This window comes from Gracilinanus agilis, chromosome 6 (genome assembly GCF_016433145.1).
Source record: "Gracilinanus agilis isolate LMUSP501 chromosome 6, AgileGrace, whole genome shotgun sequence".
NCBI lineage: Eukaryota > Metazoa > Chordata > Mammalia > Didelphimorphia > Didelphidae > Gracilinanus > Gracilinanus agilis.
This window is the reverse complement of record NC_058135.1, coordinates 176,217,108-176,234,234: the sequence shown is the minus strand read 5'-3', so window position 1 is coordinate 176,234,234 and position 17,127 is coordinate 176,217,108. Positions and strand designations below refer to the sequence as shown.

Here is a 17,127-nt window from a genome sequence, read left to right as displayed (position 1 = left end):
TCCAATTCTGGCAATTTATATGGGGACCAATAGTGCTACCAGCTGGAAAGTATTGCTAGGACAATAACCTGGGAATTCGCTGATTTATTCAACAAATATTTATGAGGCAAGAAGTATCACTGTGTGACAGATACCAGAATAAAAAAGTTTCTGCACTCTAAGATTTTGTGTTATATTGGTGGTGTACTTTAACCCAAGTAAATACAAAATACATATAAGACACAAAATAAATAATTTCTACAGGAGAGTTCACTGACAAGCACAAATCAGCCTTTGTCTAAAATGTTGTACTTAAATTTAGCAATTAAAGAATCAAAGAAAAACACAGAAAGGGAAAAGTGACATATATAGGCTACAATAATAAGTAGGGCCAATTTGAACATGTGTTCATTAAGGAAATTAATGTGCAATAAACCTAGAAAGGTAACCAATTTGTACCCAATCCTAAAGGCAAGAGAAGCTACTAGTTTATAAAGCTAGGAAGTGATAAAATAAGATGGTTGTTTCAAGATTATCATTTTGCAACTGGATAGGATCGTTTTGGTCAGAGAAAATTTGAAGCAAAACAACCAATCTTGTCCCAGAAATTCATTATTACAGTTATTAGATTAACAACAACAATAATAATAGGTGATAAGTCCTGCACTAAGGGAGGAGACAAATGTGAATTATATTAGCAAGTAAAAATGACAAGACTTGGCTAGCAAGTAAAGGGGAGGTGTGAGAGAAGAAAGAGCTCAGAATGACTGAGGTTGTGAACCTGGCTCAATGCATGGTCAGTGATCTTCTGAACAGAAAGACAATCATAAAGACACATATGGTATTTTTATCACTCCTCACTGAAGGTTTCAGAGGAATCAGGCAGATTTGTTTAATGTTACATTGATTTAAGAAAAAGAATATTAAAAAAAAGAATATAGACGTTAGAAGAGGGAATGCTAATATTGTCCTTATTATGACAAAATCATTATCACGGCTTCCATTTTTCTCTTTAAAAAAATTAATATATTTGTCCAGTCTTAAAGCCCTTTCCAGACTTACCTGAATGAAAACTTCCTTCTAAGAAAACAATGTTGAACCTAAACCCTTTCCTCTCTTTTCAAAAGTTTAACCACTTTTTAGGGGGCAGCTGGGTAGCTCAGTGGATTGAGAGTCAGGCCTAGAGACAGGAGGTCCTAGGTTCAAACCCAGCCTCAGCCACTTCCCAGCTGTGTGACCCTGGGCAAGTCACTTGACCCCCATTGCCCACCCTTACCAATCTTCCACCTATGAGACAATACACCGAAGTACAAGGGTTAAAAAAAAAAAAAGTTTAACCACTTTTGTTTAGAAAACTGGGTAAAAGGTCAAGAACCCATTCTAAGGTCCCAGAAATTAACCAGATTTAGACTAGGAACACCTTAATTTAGTTGAAAGTTATTGCCTCGCTTCACCCTTGAAAGGAATGAATGATTTATTTTATTTTCTAGGATTTAATATCATTTTAAGTGACTGTTTTGTTAGATGCACTTTTATTTCTATTAGGTAACCATTTGTTATATTGTGAAATTTTTCTTTATTTAGGAATACTATTGGTATTAAAACATTTTTTTAGCCAATTACATGTAATAACAAATTTCCACATAAGTTTTCCTAAATTATATGATCAAACTTATCTATCTCCTTTCTTTCCCTTCCCCCTCGGGGTGCTGGCAGGTGAGGAATACTATTAATTGTAACTCCCAAATGGCCTTAAGAGATTTTTAGAATGGAGAAAATGTAATGGAATTATGAAAGGTCTTTCCAGTAAGATCAAGTAAGTTGAAGATGCCCCTTCTTATCACCATGGATTTTTGGTTGATTTTTTAAAAAACTCTTACCTTCCATCTTAGAATCAATACTGTATATTAGTTCCAAGGCAGAAGAGTGGTAAGGATTAGGCAATGGGGGTTAAGTGACTTGCCCAGGGTCATGCAGCTAGGAAGTGTCTGTGGCCAGATTTGAACCCAGGACCTCCCATCTCTAGGCCTGGTTCTCAATCCACTGCGTCACCCAGCTGTGATTTAGCACAATACTAGAAATACTAGCTGTAGCATAAAATAAGAAAAAGAAATTAGGCAAATAAGCACAGGTAAAAATGACAAGATATAGCTAAATCTTCACAAATAATCAGCATTGCTATGTCTAATCAAGAAAACTCAGCAATAGCTAGAAAAGAAAAATTCTTTTCAAAATATCTACAGAAGTTTTACTAAAATAGAGCATATTACCAAGATTAACTCAGGGATTATATAAGTTTAACTATAAAACACTCAGATATAAAAATAGAATTGGAAGAACATTAATTGCTCATGGGTAGGCCAAGGCATTATCATAAAAATGGCAGTGCTACCCAATTTACTTATCCAGTGCTATACTAATCAAAATCCCAAAGAAATAAAAGGAAAAGAACCTATATGTACAGAGATGGCAGTTGGAAAATATGTATATTCACTCATTCTTAGTGGAACTGTTAATTGATCCAGTCATTCTAGAAAGCAATTGGGAACTATGTCCAGAAAGTTACTGAACTCCACATACCCTTAGACTCAGCTATACCACTAATTAGTCCTATAAGTCAAAAGAAAAAAAGAAGGAAAAGGCTCTAACCTGCCAAAGCAATGTCTTCCTATGGGTGAAATGTTAGACAAATTATAATATATGAAAATGATGCTATAAGAACTGATTAAATCAATGCAAGATGGCAGAAAACTACTGCAACCGAGATTGAATTGACAATAAATACTGTTGAATTCCGTCCTGTAGATTTCGGATTTAGATCATTATTTTCAGTTCTAGGTGTCTCATGTTACAAACATTAAACCCAGAGAAGGTGGGAGACCATGATATACAATGGTAAATTGAAGTAATTTGTTTGGTCAAGAGTAGATGATTTGTAATGTTTTCAAATAGTCAGTAAAGGTCTATTATTTAGAAGAGGAATTAGATTAGTTCTGTTTGGCTCTAGGGGTCAGATTTAGGAACAATGGTTAAAAATTGCAGAAAGGATGATTAAAGGCTTGAAACTGAGAAAAAAACTTCCTAATATGAATTGCCCTGAAGGGGAACAAGCTGCCTTTGAAGTAAGGTCTTCAAAAGGAGACTGGATAACAAGTTATTGGTGATGTTGTAGAGGGGATTCCTGGTTTGATAAGTGAATTCTGAGATCCTTAACTAAATTTGTGTATGATTTTAAAACTTTTTAACATCAAAACACGGTGAATCTGGAGCAGGTAGGTGGTACAGTGAATAGAGAACCATCAGGAGGATCTGGGTACAAATTTGACTTCAGCCACTTCCTAACTATGATCCTGGGCAAGTTACTTAATTCTGTTTTGCCTAGCCTTGCCCTTCTGTCTTAAGAGTTGTTACTAAGACAGAAGGGTAAGAGCTAAAAAAAAAACACAACTTTTTTTAAGTCTCTGAATTTGCAAGTTATTAACAAAAGGTCTTCAGCACTTATAAAAAGAGATCATATTGTATAGTATTACAGGTTTTAGAAATGGAAGAGACCTGGATCTTCCAACCATGTCCTTTTGTTTTTTACATGTGATTAAACAAAGATCCATGGAGTTTAAAAAACTTTTCCCCCAATGCCACCCAGGAAATAAGTGGCTAAGAGAGGATGCTATGGTTGTCAAGCTCTCCCAAACGAAAAAGCATGACTATTTGATTAACTAAAATAAGATTTTGAAAAATTAATTTTATGCTCTACACTGAAATATACCTATTTCACAGCAATTATTACCATTTTAATTAGTTATTAGTCTCCAGGTAAAAATGAGAAATTGTCTTTATCAATGATAGAACTTTCAAAAAACTATGCTATTTTAGATTTTTCGCAATACCAAGTTAACAATTTCAATTGTAGCATCACTAGTTTCTCTTAAAAAAAAAAAAAAGTGATGCTGTGGATGTGTTTTGGCTAAGAACCAAAATCTAATATTGAAGCATACAAACAGATGAGTATAAAAGAATAAAATGTAACCAATTCAACAAACATTTATTAAGTGCCTAATAGATGATTATTATCATATTACTGTGCTAAGCACTGGGGATACAAATAAGAAAAAGAAACACAGTCCCTGCCTTCTTGAAGTTTATCTAATGGGGGAAGACAACCCACAAAAGGAAGCTGGAAACTGGGGGAGGGGGTTAAGGATACTAGGGGATCCCCATTCATTCCACAGAGTTGAAACCAAGCAGAACTGCAGATGGAAAGTTGAGTGAACGGGAAGTCCAAATGCTGCCCTCTAAATACAGGAAGGCTTTGGGAGGACTTTAGTGCTCTAGCCTCCAACCTCTCCAATCAGAGATCAGAAGAGGTTGAGGAAAGGTGCTAAGTAACCAAAGAGGAGTCTGCAGAATGAGGATGGGATCTAGAATGGTCAATTTATCCTGGGAGCAGTGTCTTGTTCAGAAGAGTTGGAACCAAGCAGAGCTTCAAGTCACTGAGACATCAGAAGTCTGGTAGATGCCAATTCTCACTTCTTCTAATATCTTCCAGCCATCTTATAGTGTTTCTCTTCATACTGATTGATGAAGCCTTCATAGATTAAGTAACACTTATGCTGGCCCTTAAAGGATAGGTAAAAGGAATGGTAAAGGATGACAGGGAAATGGTAGTCTAGGCTTCAAGAATAACTTGAGTAAAGTTTAAGGTAGAAGAAAGAAGAAAGTGTTTGACCACCACATTTAAAGATTTACTTTGAATGGAATTCAAAATATCACTATTTTGTAATATTCAAAATTCAAGGAAGTCATGACTTTATTTGCCTTATAACACCAGTAACTATCTAAAATAAGTTGCAAAAATATTTATAGCAGCAATTTTTGTGGTGGCAAAGAATTGAAAACTAAGAAAATGCCCATCAATTGGAGAATGGCTGAACAAGTTGTGGCACATGTTTGCAATAGGATACTGTTGTATTTATTGATATGATAAGCAGGATGAATTCAGAAAACTCTGGAAAAACTTACATGAACTAATGCAAAGTGAAGTGAGCAGAACCAGGACACTATACATAGTAACAGAAATACTGTATGATGACCAACTGTGAATAACTATTCTCACCAATACAAAGATCCAAGACAATTTCAAAGGACTCACAATAAAAAATATTCTCCACACCTCTAGAGAAAGAATCAATGGAATCTGAAAGAAGATGGTTCTTTTGGTTTGTGTTTTCTTTCATGACATAACTAATATGTAAATAAGTTTTGCATGATTACACTTATAAATACCATCTCAGGGAAGAGAGGAAGGGTGAGAATTTGGGGCTTAAAACTTTAAAATTTAAAAAATTTTTTTAATTTAAAAAATGAATGCTAAAAATTTTTACATGTAATTGGGAAAAAATAGTATTTTTTTAAAGTTGCAAGATCAAACAAGACAACAGCAAGTGTATTTACCAGTAAATTTGGTTCATAACACCTTAAGATAGTTCTTATTTTTCTGCCCTGGTTGAAGCAACACAGTTTTTTATAAAAAGTCTGGTTGCTTTCTATCTGTACTATTTGAACTAAGTTCAGTCAAGCGACCAGTTTCACACCATTGCTTTAAAAAATATACTTTCTATATGTGTATGTGTATATACACATACACACACACACACACATATCTATATCTGTGCTCTGCAGCCACATGTGAGAAAAAAGGAAATGAAAAAATCAATATGAAAATAATCAACAAGGAACTTTCTCTGAAATAAGGTATTACATATATGAAATTAATATTTAGTAAAATCTAGCCCAGTTCTAAATAGTATTATCTCATTTTTTGCCATTAATAAATCATTATCTTTTCATAAAAATATTTTAAATATTTTGACTTTTCCTCAACTGGTTAAATTTCTCTATAAAATGAGGGCTTGAAGTCTTAGCAAGCAACATAATTGAAATAGTCCTAGAGAAAAAAAAATCATGGAATATCTTCCTCTCTTCTTAGAAACCAAGCAGAATTAAGATTAATCCTAGAATAGAATGCTGCTTGCCTATGCTATCAGATAGTCACTGTACTGGACATCCTTGTTTTATTTCCCTCCATACAAGGGGATTCCCTATAAATTATTCCTTTATTTATGCTTTTCATCATTACAATCTATTTTTAAAATAAGGGCAATACCACAAAAGGCAACTAAAGACAGAAAATTTAAAAAGACCATAATGTTAAACATAGTTTTTTAGTATAGGCTTAGCAATGGGAACACCATGGATAAGACCTGGATTTGAATTCTAATTCTACCACTCACTATCTATAGGGTTTTGATTTTCACTTCTTCTGCTCATTTAAAAAAATGAGAGAACTGAACCACATCTGTGGCTTTCTAATACTTGACTGTATACCCCATTAGTTAAAAATGATTGAGTATGTATCCTCAGCATTTGCTATTTGTAGTATTAAAGACAAAAAATAAAAATTGGAAAGGACATAGATGAAAAATTGAAAATATTTTATTTAACAATAAGAAATGTGTTAAAATATAAATAATGACATTTTAGTGAATACAATGTAATTGTACTTCATTAAAATTTTTTTGTTGAATATTTTGTTATTACCAGATGTGGTCCTGATCAAACAAACATACTTATTAAGTTGGTGAAATTCTAAGCTTGATTTATTTCAATATATGGTCTTAATGGCTTAGATAATAAAGACAGCTCACCAAGAAATGGGAAGTATATAATTGGCTATGTTTACTAAATCATCATACCAATTTTTCATTTCCAGTTACCATTCAAATCATTCAAGGGTTTCTGTGGTATTTTTTTAAATCCGCTAATTTCCATTTTTCATGTTAATCCACTGCACCCACTTTTTAACATTTTAACAGAAAAAGCATAAAACTCATTCAGTACATTTATACTGAAATTAATTTAAAATTTTTAACAGGTTAGAAGATTCCATTTAAAAATCTTTTATGTGTAAAAATGAATTTTTAAAGATCATACTCAGCAAACCAAACATCCAAGTGCTTCAATTACTGTGGAAAAGTCAAGAAGGATCAGGATTAAGAAAAGGTTATTAGATATGGCAATTAAGAGATAATTTGGTTAATCTTCATTATCAGTCATCTGAGCTCCTGGATGGTCACTGATAGCAGCATTTTTAGTTCAGGGAAGAATGGAGAATGAGGAGACAGGCTAAGAAAGAATTTAATTAAGAAAATTTGGAAGAGGAAGGGGTTTAGGGAATTTTAAAAAAATTAGTCTACCATGCAGATCTCAATTCATCAATGCCTGATCATCCTATTTGAATTACTTTCTTAATGGAAAAATGAAAAAGGGTGGAGAGGAGAGGTTTGGGTGGTAAGGTATCTCATAATTATTTGTCCAAGAGTGCTTGTGATAATAGCTATGAGACGAAAGGCTGACAATTTGGTGAATTGTGAGCTACAGGAAACAGATGGAGTAGTTGAAGCAAGAAGTCTGTGTTGGAAATAAGATCACATTAGGCTTCTAAGGCTACTGTAGAATGTGTAACACATCTTTTCCCCCTTCAAATTGGTAGAGCATACACCCTAGCAATCAGCTGGCTGCCACCACCACTTTGGAGATTACTGAAGATCTCTAAGCAACACTATGTTTGTTTTGTTCAATAATATATTTTATATACAGCTACTATAGTATACAAATAGGAACATTTGTATGAATGGCAATTTTCTAAAGTAAATACAAATTATAGTAACAAAAAACAAAAGGAAAAAAAGAAATCCCATTCAAAACAAACATTTAAAAAAACATTAGATTTCTAGAAGTTAATCTAGACACACTCAGGATTTACAAAATAGTTTTCAGAAATAACAGAAGATGGGGCAGGTAAATGGCTCAGTGAATAGAGAACCAAGCTTAAAGACAAAAGGTTCCTGGATACGAATCTGACTTCAGACACTTTTTTTTTTAAACCTTTACCTTCCATCTTAAAATCAATATTGTGTATTGGTTCCAAGGCAGAAGAGCAGTCAGGGCTAGGCGATGGGGGTTATGACTTGCCCAGGGTCACGCAGCTAGTTGGTGTCAAAGGTCATATTTGAACCCAGAACCTCCCATCTCTAGGCCTGGCTCTCAATCCACTGAACTCCCCAACTGCCCCCTCTCAGACACTCCTTAGCTGTGTGACCTGGGCAAGTCGCTTAACCCCAATTGCCTAGTCCTTATCACTCTTCAGTTTCAATTCTAAGATATTAGGTAAGGGTTATTAAAAAAATACCAATAGAAGACTTAAATAACTGGAGTGATATTCCATGATCTTGCTTGGGCTATACCAACATAAAAACACTAACCTGCATTCATTTACAACTTCCATACCATAGCTTTAAATAAAGAAAAAGTGTTAAAAAACCTTCATGTTTTCCTTCTGTTTCTGCAATGACAGAGGATGTCTAAACACCAGTTTTTGTATCTCCAATTATCTTTGACTATTGGTCCTCTAAATGTGAGCTCCTTCTCCAAGGATCTATGAGTAGGACATGCTGCCAGAGGAGCTGAATGGAATTCCATTAGTTTTATTGTATAGACCTAAAAGTAATAGAACATTATCATGGGATATCTGATCATCTCTTAAAAACAATACTCATAAGTATTTGCATAAAGTCTACCAAGAAATTAATTACAGTTTATATACCATTATCAGTTGTTCAAGATGAAGAGGTAGAGAAATTCTAATTCTAAGATCTTCCAAACTAAATCAACAATTACTCTCAATTGTGGGAAAAAGTGAGAAATCATTGTTCAGGAAAAAAATAAAAGGAGAAGCCTCAGGTCTTTGTCATACATGAAAAAATACTTGATTAAAACCCATTCCCCAATAGGTAAGTGGTCAAAAGGGATTAACAGTTTTCAAAGGAAATGCAAGTTATCAACACCTTATGACAGATTGTTCCAAATAAAGTAAGATTAATGTTTTCACTTCATAGATAGCACATTGGCAAAAATAAACAATGTGGCCAATCGAAGTTGGAGGGGTTATTAGGAAACAGGCATGATATATATATATATAAAATCTCCACACACACACACACACATATATATATGTACACACACATACACACACATTATTGGTGGAATAGTAAAATAGTCCAATCATTCTTAAAAGTAATTTGTAGGGGGCAGCTGGGTGGCTCAGTGGATTGAGAGCCAGGCCCAGAGACGGGAGGTCCTGGGTTCAAATCTGGCCTCAGACACTTCCTAGCTGTGTAACCCTGGACAAGTCACTTAACTCCCATTGGCTAGCCCAAATCCTCTTCTGTCTTAGAACCAAAGGCGGAAGGTAAATAAAATCACTAAACAATTCTTATCCTTTGACCAAATAAACTCACAAACGATCCTATTATCCAGGAGATTGGCAGAAAGTTTCTCATATAGATCAAAATATTCACGAAAACTTTTTTGTGGTGGCAAAAAACTGGAGACACAGTCAATCATCAAATGAAGCAAGGTAAAGCATGACTGTAATAAAAAATTAAGACATAAGAAATGATGAATAAGGAATTCACATAAGTATGAGAAGATCTGTATAAACTGATTCAAAATAAATTAAGTCTAATGTCTGTCCTAGAGAATAGATGAAAAATGTACCTCCTTTTTGATGGAGAGGTAGAACATGAGAAGTACTGACTTGTTTCATGAACCTTTGTTAATGAGGAAGAAAATGAAAATATGTCAAAATATGACAGAAAAAAACAAAGAGGCATCAAAATACTTTTTTTTTTTTTAAGAAAATCTCGTGGTATAATGAACAGTGAAATGAATAGACTCAAAGAGAACATTACACACAGCTACAGAATGGTGGAAGAATAAATTGTGAATGTTCTCTCTGGAGAGTGAACTGAAAGGTGAAAAAATATGAAACTTACAGCTACAGAATGGTGGAAGAATAAATTGTGAATGTTCTCTCTGGAGAGTGAACTGAAAGGTGAAAAAATATGAAACTTAATTTGTACGAACTTGCTGGTCTCCTGGATGATTACCTTCTGTGATGTGGAAGGGCAGGATGGGGTTGGGACACTTGTGGATGGGATTTATTATGTAGATATGAAGAAAAGTAAGCTAAACATATAAGAGATTGGTGGTTTCATTTATGTACAATCTTCTTTTTCTTCGCATATGGAAAGCTTGTTTTATTTTGGCATTACAAAATTTGGAATTATAATTAATGTTAATTCTTAAAAAAACAGATTAAACAAAAACAAGTAAAAGGATCTCTAAGTCATACAAATGCCATATATCAGGTAAAATGCAGAAAACTGATAAGATAGTCATTGCAAATTGTTTTAAGATAGACATCCAATAGGCTACATAGGCAAAAAATGCAACCAAAACCTGTGCAGTATTAAGAGAAGTGTTACAAACCAAGAAGAAAACAGAACAGTGGAAATAGCATTGTTTTTTGGAATAAAGGGATAAAATTCTGCCAAATCATAATACCAGTGGACAAGTTGTGCCACTTTTCTGGGCCTTCATTTCCTCATTTGTAAAATGAAAGTGTTGGATAGAATTATCTCTAAGGTCCCTCCCAAAGTTAGAACTATGATCCTATAAGATAACTAGGAACTATCCAATGAAAAGCAGCTATATTAAGGGAACCAGAGGTCTACTAGGAACCATTCAAAGAAAAACAACTATATTAAGGTAATCATAGGTCTAACACATGAGAATATATTTAAAAGAATAGAACTCATCAACCTAAAGAGATGAAGGCTGAGAGAGGATACATAATGATTTGGTTAAGATAAATTCAGACTAATACCAAATCTCAAAGTGCTAGAACAACGGGCATTCCCCTAAAGCAGGGGTCGGCAACCTTTTTGGCCATGAGAGCCATAAACGCCACATTTTTAAAAATGTAATTTCGTGAGAGCCATACAGTGCTCACAGTGCATGCTCCTATAACAGTACGTGAAAAAAAATTGACATTATGACTCCTGCAGAAAGAGCCAGATATGGCCCTCAAAAGAGCCAGATATGGCTTGAGAGCCATATTTGCCAACCCCTGCCCTAAAGGTTGAGAGAAATAAATTAAGGAAGTATCAGAAGAAGTGCTATTCTACAAAATCCATAAATTTCTGGAACTTAATCACAAAGGTACAGGCTGAAAATAGAAAACAAAGGTTTTCATAAGTATACAATAGATATGTCATAGGTAACTAACATAATTAGGATCATTTAGGGTTATGTTCTTAACCTTTTAGGTAGATATCAAAGAAGACAGCACCCTCCTTGGTACCAGTCAATGTCTACACTAGGCCAACAACACATCCTATATGAAATTGTGTATTAGACCTATTTTAGCAATTCTTTTGTTCCCAAAAAGTAACTTCTTTATTACTGTTCCCAAGGTGGTAGACTTTCTAGGTTTATTCAGTTAAGGAGCCTTTTTCAGTTAAAAGACTGAGGATTTACTCACAATAACACTAAAACTGGAAGTAAACACGTTTAGGTTAATTTTTTACATGGTGGGTCATTAGGTCAAACAGTGAAAGCTTTCTGTATGAGGTTAAAACATTAAGTTGATGTTTTAGCATAAAATTATGAAAAGGTTTAAATTGTATGCCACCATTCCTTACCAATCAAAAATCGAATTTTCTTTTTACATAAAAACCTATATATTCCTATGTCTAAATGAGGAATCAAACTGAAATCTTGGAAGCATAAAAGATTTGTGAAGATCTTACTAGCTCACAGTAAAGCAAATTAAAGAAAGGGCCCCACAGTTCTCCATGCAATAATAAACCCTTCAGGTCAACTATTTAATCATTTCTTCTTGAATTTAATATATGTATTATTGCTCTTCCCACTGTTTCAATTTCTCTTTGTTAACTACAAGAATACAGTGGTGAACAATTGACTGGAAAATTTCTTTCTCATCTGTGAAAGCATATTGGAGGAAATTCTTAGCACTAGGTTAGTCACACAGCCTCTCCTGAAGAAGTTAGGGCCACAAAAGGACAGAATTCAGTCTTTGGACTTATGTGGTCTAGGAACTTAGAGGGGGCAAGGAGTGACACAAAACCATAATCATGTATAACATTGGGAACCAATGAAAGGCAGGACCCACTAATAAACTGTTATTACACTAGAAAATGGTTGCCCACCTAAGAGAAACCAATTTTCTTCCTTCTCTCCCACCCCTAATCCTGAGGCAGACCCCAATCACTTTAAACCTGGACTACTACAATAGCCTTGTGGTTGGTCTCAAATCTCTACCCACTCCAATGAAAAAACCTCCACTGTACCCTGTATACAAATATGGTGGCTAGTATGTGAGTGTTTCCTGAGGGCAAGGACGGCTTTTATTAGTAATTATCTATAAACTCCTCCTGAGTGCCAGGCATTAAGTCTCTCTCCCCCAATGAGTTTATAATCTAATGAATTAAAACACACAAATAAGAGCTGAAAGGGAGTGGAAGAATAATGGAATCCAAAGAAGCCCAATCACAAGGAAAATGAGATTGCTGGGAGCCTTACTTAAAAAGAGGTTTGGGGCAACTACTCTGCACCCCCTCAGTCTTCCAATCAGAGGGACAGAGAAAACTGAGAAGTTGAAAAAAAGTTAATAAAATCTCGAAGGAAAAAGTAGTTTCCTGATGATGTGGTTCCTGTGGGGCATAACTGAGTCCAAAGGAGTGCAATCAGGTGTTTTATTACTTTCTTTGTATCCTCATTGCATTGCAGATGCATAGTTTGTTTTGCTTGACTATACATATTTGTAAGGTGTTTTTTGGTGTTTTTTTTTTTTTTCTGGTTTTCTCAAAAGGTAAAGAAGGGAGAAGTGGAAGGGAGACAATTCAGAACTTAAAATAAAACTGAATTTAAATAAATGCTTGTTTACTAACCCTACATTTTGGACCAAACCAGTTAAGCCTGATCTGTCATTTCTACCAATATTAAAAGTACAGCCAAAGCATATTATTGGAATCCTCTTATGCTGAAAAGGAGACATTATCCCATCTGAAGCTTAAAACACACAATCGAAAGGATAGTCGAGAAGAACCCAGCTTAAAAAAACGTCATTTCTGATATTCAGATGCAACATCCTCTAATTTCCGACTGAAGTAACTGGAAAGCTCCTATAGCCCCTAACGCTAATAAACCTTTTTTTTTTTTTTTTTGGCCAAAATTAAATGAGCTTTAGAAAACATCTACTTTCGGGGAAAAGTCATTGTCATTGTTTTAGACGAGCAGGATGAGCTTTTCAGCAGCAGCATTCAATTCCCTCAAAGGACAAGAACGTTTCAATAGGCTCACATTTATTAAAATGGAGATGTTCCGATTTACGATACAACCGGTGTTCTGCAGTATTCGTATAAAAGAGAGGAGGGGGAAAAAAAAGACGAGTTCATCTTATCACAACAAAGGAATCTCACCCAGCTAAGGAAAGGAGGCAGTGCCAAATGCCTCCAATTGGGATTTCGGGTTGGGGAAGGAAGAGGGCGTTTCTACTCTTTTTTTCTCCTCCAATCTTCTATTACTCTTTCACTCCGGCCTAAAGGATCACACATACGTGTTAATCTTACATTAAAAATAAAATCACCGCCCATTCACTGAAAACACTTTCCCTTGCCTCAGACTCCTCCGGGTGAGTGAGGACCAAAAGAAACCCAGAGCCCTGGGGGCGTCCGAGGTGCGCACCGGGAAGCTAGCGGGGCCGGAGGTTTTGCCTCTCGACCCCCCAGAGAGCAGCTGGAGGAGCACAGCTGGAGCCAAACAGCTGGAAGCCGCAGCCACAGCCGCTGGTGCTGCAGCAGCTGCTGCTCAGCCAGACTGGGCTGAGGGGAGATGGGGGGAAGGGAGAGAGGAAGAGGGGAGAGAGGGCGACAGAAATTGAGGGGGCGCAGGGGGCCTTAAACCGTGGCAGAAGAGGTGCGGGGGTCGGGGCTCAAGACTCACCCTTCCCGTGACAACTGGAGAGGAAGGAGCCGGAACTATGGGCAGAAGTCTGGAGCCCTCCAGAACCACTGCCAAAGCTATTGCTGTTGCGGCCTCTGCAGCTACCACCAAAGCCGCCACCGCAGCCTCCTTCCTCCTCTGTTTTGATTCGATTGACCACGTCACACCTCGCCACGAGACCCGGATCTGCCGGCTCAGAGAGCCGGAGCAACAGATTGTAGCAGACAGAGACTCTGCTCGCGCCTCCCTCTTCCCCCCACCCTCCCTAAAAAAAAAAAAAATCTTGGTTGAGAGCATGCGCGGTGCTCCCGCGCTTGCTCAGTACTAGCCGCTTCGTGTTCCACTTCGAAGCTGGGGCGGGGGCAGGGATGGAAGTGGGGGGTGGGGTGGCTTTCAAGAGAAATAAACAGGGAGAGGATAGAGGCGGGTCTCAGGGAAATAGTCCTGACAGCCCCAGTGGTGTTTGGGTGTATTCCAGGGATGCTCAGAAGCCGTGTTTTAGTTCTCTTTGGAAGGGATGCATCCTAAATGAGGAAGTCGAGAGGGGAGGAGAATGCATGGGTAGTATTAGTTTAGGCCCTTATAGCAGCTTGGCCAACAGCACTATTCCATAGTGGGGGCTGGAGGAAAATTTAGATGGACGTTGTACAGGCCTATAGGCTTTCGAACTGTAAGGAATCTTAAAGAATGAGATCAAGGGTTCTTAAGCTTTTTCTTTGTCATTGCTCCCACTCATCCGCCCTCATCCTAGCAGTCTGCTGCAGTCTATGAACCCCTTTTCAGAATAATATTTTTAAATCTTTAAAACAAAACAATGCTATGTATTACAAAAGAAGCTGATTGTTGAAATACGGTTATCAAAATATTATTCCCCCCCTGCAAAAAAAGTTCACAGGCCCCCAAGAACACCTGATTAAGTCCAACCCATTTATTTAGAAATAAGGAAATGGGCCCAAAAAAGTTAAATTCCTGTCCAAAGGTTGCACAACTAGCAAATAGACCATAATTTGGACCCAAGTCCTTTGTTCCAAAATCTATGCACTTACCAGTACCAATTGATTGCTTTGTGAGTTGTTGTCAAAATGGATAGGGCCTCGGGCCTGGAAGCAGGAAGCTTTGAGTTCAAATTTTGCCTTGGCTACTAGCTGTGTGACACTGGACAAGTTACTTAATCCTCTTTTCCTGTTTCCTCATCTATCAATTTGGGATAATAGCACCCAAGATTGTGGTGAGGATCAAATGAAGTAATAATTATGAAGCACTTAGCACAGTGTCTGACATAATAAATGCTATATGTTCGTTATTATTGTTGACGTGTATTTGTGTTCAGATAGAAGGTTGGTTTCAGTTAAAATGAGCAGCACCTGCATCCTTGTGAAGACATACTTGAACTTGAAGACTTTCTGGGCCTGGAGTTAGGAAGGCCAAGTTCAAATTCAGCTTTACATATTTCCAAATCCGTAACCTTGGGCAAGTCACTTAAACATTTTCTGATTCAAGTTTCTTTCATTGTAAAATGCAGATCATAAAAGAAACTACTTTTTCTAGGTTGTAGAGCCCATTGATAAAATGAGAATATTTGTAAAGCCCTTAGCACAGTGCCTAGCACATTATAAACTCTTAAGAAATGTTTATTCCCTTCTTTTCACTGAAGGGAAAAAAAGAAAGGTTTCAAAGAACTGTCCCAAAAGGGCAATATTTAGCCTAAGGTAGTGATGTCCCAACTTTTAGAGACTGAGTGCCCAAACTGTAACCCTCAGCATATGAGTCCCCAGCTTCCCCTTACCCCAGACAGGGGAGGGAAGAAGTACTCCTATGGGGCTGCTAGGCAGAAGGTTGGGATAGGTTTGCCAACACAGGCCCAAAGGATGCTCTTAGCTGGAGGAAGCTAGTAGTAGCCCCACAGTTTGCCTGAAGTGGCCATCCTCAGTCTCAGGTTGTCCAAGTCAAAAGTGAGGGAAAGTAAGGCAGCTGGGGGGCTCAGTGGATAGAAAGCCAGGCTTAAAGACCAGAGGTCCTAGGTTCAAATCTGACCTTGGAGGCATCCTGTGTGACCCTGGGCAAGTCACTTAACCTAAAATACCTAGTCTTTACTGCTCTTCTGCATTGGAACTGAGTCAGAAGGTAAGGGTTAAAAAAAAAAAACTGAGGGAAAATAAAGTATTAGCTTATTGTACAGCCCTGAGGATAAAATTCAAGCAAAAAAAAAAAAAATTCAACCTGCCCTCAAGAATTCTACATTCTAATAGAGGAATGTTGTAGTTCAGTCCTGTCCTACTTTCTTAATGATCCCCATTTGGGGTTTCCTAGGCAAAGCTATTAGAGTGTTTTACCATTTCTTTCTCCAGCTCATTTTACAAAATAAGGAATTAAGGTAAACAGGGTTAAGGAACTTACCCAGGTTCACACAGCTAGTGTGGGAGGCCAGATTTGAAATCAGGAAGATGAGTCTCCCTAACTTCAGGCCTAGGTACTCTATCCACTGGGCCACCTAGCTGCCCTCTAAAAGAGGGATACAACACACAAAAGGGAGCTAAAGGAGGGAGGATGAGGAAAGATTGCTTTTTAAATTTAAACAAGAATTTCAGGTCTTTTTTGTAGCATCAGTTGTCTACTCCTCCTGGTGTGCTGCAACTTAATGGGAGATAAAATACTCAAAACTTAGAGCCTAGGTTGATTCCCCCAATCTGCCAAGATTTAGGAATGTTGCTATCCCTGGTGATGGAGCTAGATTGTGACCACAAATTGTGTGCTGTGACCTATGCATATACAGAGTCTGCATTTTTATAAATGCCCTTTACCTAGGAATTCTGTGATTTAAGAAAAGATTAAAGAAGGGTAACTGCCTCTTTGTGCATTATTATTATGTTGGATCTATAATAACTTCAATTTGGGTATTCCATTGTAGGTCATAATTCATCCATGTACTTGGTAATATTACCCATATTCTTTTTTATTATTTTAAAATTTTATTTAGTTTAGCTTTTTAAATTTTTTAAAAAATCCTCACTTTACCTAGACAATGGGGGTTAAATGTCTCACCTAGGGTCACACAGCTAAGAAGTGTCTGAGGTCAAATTTGAACCCAGGATCTCCCATCCCTAGGCCTGATTCTCAATTTACTGAGCCACCGTGCTGCTCCTTTTTTTTTTTTTTTTACATTTATTAATATTCATTTTTAACATGGTTACATGATTCATGCTCCTCCTTTCCCCTTCAACC

General features: G+C 36.7%; 1 protein-coding gene across 1 annotated transcript in view; it reads right to left on the bottom strand.

The window, feature by feature from the left end:
- Positions 1-14,153, bottom strand: part of SMIM14 (small integral membrane protein 14) — a 126,324-nt gene extending 112,171 nt beyond the window's left edge. The window contains exon 1 of the mRNA XM_044682116.1: positions 13,906-14,153. The gene's annotated coding sequence lies outside the window, so the exon portion shown is untranslated. The remainder of the gene's footprint in view (positions 1-13,905) is intronic.
- Positions 14,154-17,127: the final 2,974 nt, after the last annotated feature.